Here is a 3,784-nt window from a genome sequence, read left to right on the forward strand (position 1 = left end):
TCTGAGATTACTTCCACATCAGCATCCTCCAATTTACTAAGAAGCCCATCAAAGTCAGTCTGGAATTTCTGGGACAGTGTTTTGGTCTCCAGCATTTCTTCCTAATTTAGGATTCCCCTCTCCTGCTCTCGTTGCCCAGCTGTTCTCGCACCTGTCTGCTTTATCCACTAGAGCCCTCAGCACAGTGATCATAGCTGATTTAGGTTCCTGGTCTGACCATTCCAACTTTCCTGGCATGTCTGCATCTGATACTCGCTCTGTGTCTTCAAACTGTTTGGGTTTGGGGGGTCTTCTGTTTGTTTTTGCCTTTCAATGCACCTAGGAGTTTTTTCTTGTTATCTGGACGCATTGTAGTGGGTAGAGAGTGCCTGTTAATAAACCTTTGGTGATGTGGTGGTGAGCTGTGGGGATGACCTCAGAGAGACAGCAGTGAGAGGTTCTGAAAAGAGATCTTCGTTCCCTGCCCAGGAATTGAACCTGGGGCGCCTGAATGAAAACCAGGGGTCCTACCTGCCAGAACACCAGGGGCCTGAGGCTAGAAGCAAAGTGACCCTGGTTCTTTCCCCCATTAGAAAGCAAGAATGTCTCAAGAAGGCAAAAACTGTTTTAAAAAAAAACAGGTATAAAGTTCATTATTAGAGACACAGCAAAGCATGTGGGCGAGCACACGGAGAAGAATTTGTTTAAGACAGAAGTGGGGTGAGATCCACCCAGAGAAAGGGTGTGGGTGTCCTGAATGAGGAGCACAGAAAGGGGTGATGGAAACCCCTCATTTAGGACCATCCTTCCATGTCTTTGTCTGACCTTTAGCTTTAGTCCATCAGTCATGTCCAACTCTTTGTGACCCCATGGACTGCAGCCCACCAGGCTCCTCGGTCCATGCAATTCTCCAGGCAAGAATACAATGGAGTGGTTGCCATTTCCTTCTCCACGGGATCTTCCCAACCCAGGGATTGAACCTGGGTCTCCTGCATTGCGGCCAGACCCTCTACCATCTGAGCCACCAGGAAGCCCGTGTATAACTATCACCACCATCTATTCCCAAAACTTCATCATCCCAACAGACACTTGCTACTCATTAAACAACCTTCTTCCCCTCAGTAGAGCTGAGGGGTTCTGCTTTTGGGTTCAATGAGTTTGCCTACTCCAAGTAACTAGTATAAGTGGAATCATGTTCTGTTTTTCCATCTGTGCCTGACTTGCTTCATTAAGCATGTTTTCAAGGTGAATTTGTGTTGTAGCATATATCAAATATGCTACGTATTTCCTTTTCACAGCTGAATACTATTCCTGTGCGATATAGGATGACATTTTGCCTATCCACTCATCTACTGATGGACCCTTGGGCTGTTTCCACTTACTGGTTACTGTGAACGATGCTGCTGTGAATGGTGGTGTGCACATACGCCATGTGTCTTTAGAAATCCAGTTTCATTGTGAACACAGCTATGCTCACCTGTTAATATATTGTCCGTGGCTGCCTTCCCAGCTGCATAAAGACATGGAGTTGCTCAGTTGCATCTGGACCTACAAAACCTAAAATACCACTATCTGTCCCTTTACAGAAAAAGTTTGCTGATCTTTGGTCTATATGATGGGATTTCACTCAGAGAAAATGGGATTCAACTATAGTGGAATTTTTCTCTTTGAAAGAAGGAATGATTTCTGAGATTACCAAATGATGGTTTTTACTAGCAAAAAGGACATTTGTCAGTAGGTCTTTAAAAACTCCACAAAAACAAATGAACCAAACTTCTGTTAGTCTAAATTCTAAATAATTGCTGTGGTTACTGTACAATTTCATAATATATACTTAAAATATTGTCTTTGTTTCCCTTTGGCCAATTACCTTGTCTCTTTCTTGACACCTGACTGATTCCTGAACCCTCTGCAACATGCATGGGCAACGTTTTGCTAAGAAGGATCCCACCGCAGAGGCCTGTGGGTGCATGTCCACCCTTATTGTGGGGTGGGGCCCTCCTCCCTTTTCGGCCCCTGGGAAGCTTTCCTGCTCTTGTACAGACAGGGAAGTCTTCCTTGACCTCAGGCGTGGGCACAGTATCTCTTTACCCCAGCAGGACTCAGCTTCTGCCACTAGCTTTGTCTTTGGAGTGTGTGCGTGAGAATAAACCTTCAGTTTTACTCCACTCGATGAACACCAACTGTCCAGCCCGGGGGCCCCTCTGTCTCCTCCCTCGGGGAGAAGGGAGGTTCCACCTCTTACGATGAGGTCTCAGTCGGTCCCTGAGCCTGTGCCTCTGGACTGTGAACCCCCTGTTTCTCCATGTTTTTCTCACCCTTGGGTGGGACGGCACAGCTGCAGTGGGTGGGAGCTGGAGATTTCCCTTCCCAGGTGAGTCAGGCTCTGAGCAAACCCTGCTGGTTAGGCTCTAGTTAACTACCTTCCCAGGAAAGCAGATTCAGTTAAGGAGAACCCAGTGCTCTGATGTATTTGAAAATGTTTGCTTTCCTCTCCCAGTAATGGAAGCAGAAGGGGATGGATTTCTCTCTGATATCACCTGAAGGAAATATCACCAGACTCATAGGATTGTGGGATGAGTGGTCCTCCTGGAGATTCTAACTGTCAGACTCCTACACACTGAATCCCCATCGATCCATCGTTATGATGAAGGATTTCCTACCCAGGGCTTCTTCCTGAGGGCTTTCTGCTCAGGAATCTCTGCTCCAATATGTCTTGATTCCTTCTCTTCCCCCACTGTCTCTTCCCTAGTGGAGGCAGTGATTCCCCTGTCTCTCACCTCTTTTACTGATCCAAGAATTTTTAGTCTATTCGGTGTTTTCCTTGTTTTTAGGACATAGAGGTGACTCCCAAGCTCCTCACACAAGGATCTAGAAAGTGCAGGTCCACAGCTGATTTTTTAAGTTATACTGTGTGTGGTAATTCTGATGAAATATGAGTTTCAAGTGTGAATAACTGACTCTCCTGCAACTGTGTTTAAATTAGTTGTGCAGTCTTAAAGCTCACCGGCATTGTGCATTTTCCATTTCTTTCTTAATACATGCTTACAATACGCAGGAATGTCTCTAAGGGGTTAGTGTATCTGCTAGTCTGTCTCCTGTCACATCATCATACACTTAGTACAGATTTTGCAACATCTATTGTGCATCACACCATGTTACTGAACAAGTGATGTGGTTCTTAACTTCATGGACCTGACCTGCTGGTGGAGAATAAGGAAATGCCAAAACAATAGAATTAAATATAATCAGAGTGAAACGGAGAAGGCAATGGCACCCCACTCCAGTACCCTTGCCTGGAAAATCCCATGGATGGAGGAGCCTGGTAGGCTGCAGTCCATGGGGTCACTGAGAGTCCGATATGACTGAGCAACTTCACTTTCACTTTCCACTTTCATGCATTGGAGAAGGAAATGGCAACCCACTCCAGTGTTCTTGCCTGGAGAATCCCAGGGGCGGCAGAGCCTGACGGGCTGCTGTCTATGGGGTCGCACAGAGTTGGACACGATTGAAGTGACTTAGCAGCAGCAGCAGCAGAGTGAAAAGTGTAACCGGTATCATGCATGTGTTCTTCAGGTTGAGCCCCTCCTGTGGAGCATGACCGTGTCTCCCTTCTCAGAAGAGGAGAAAGGAATTCTTTCCCAGTGTTGGTTCTGGGGGACGCCTCCTGATGTTGACACCAGCTCAGCCCCCTTTCTACTCCAGGCACTCTGACGTCTTCTCCATGTCTGTTCATAAAGATGCCCTGAGAAATGCAGGGGAGGCCACTGTGAAAACCATCTTTCTGTTCCAGGTGGTGGTTGGG

This window comes from Bos indicus x Bos taurus, chromosome 18 (genome assembly GCF_003369695.1).
Source record: "Bos indicus x Bos taurus breed Angus x Brahman F1 hybrid chromosome 18, Bos_hybrid_MaternalHap_v2.0, whole genome shotgun sequence".
Taxonomy (NCBI): domain Eukaryota; kingdom Metazoa; phylum Chordata; class Mammalia; order Artiodactyla; family Bovidae; genus Bos; species Bos indicus x Bos taurus.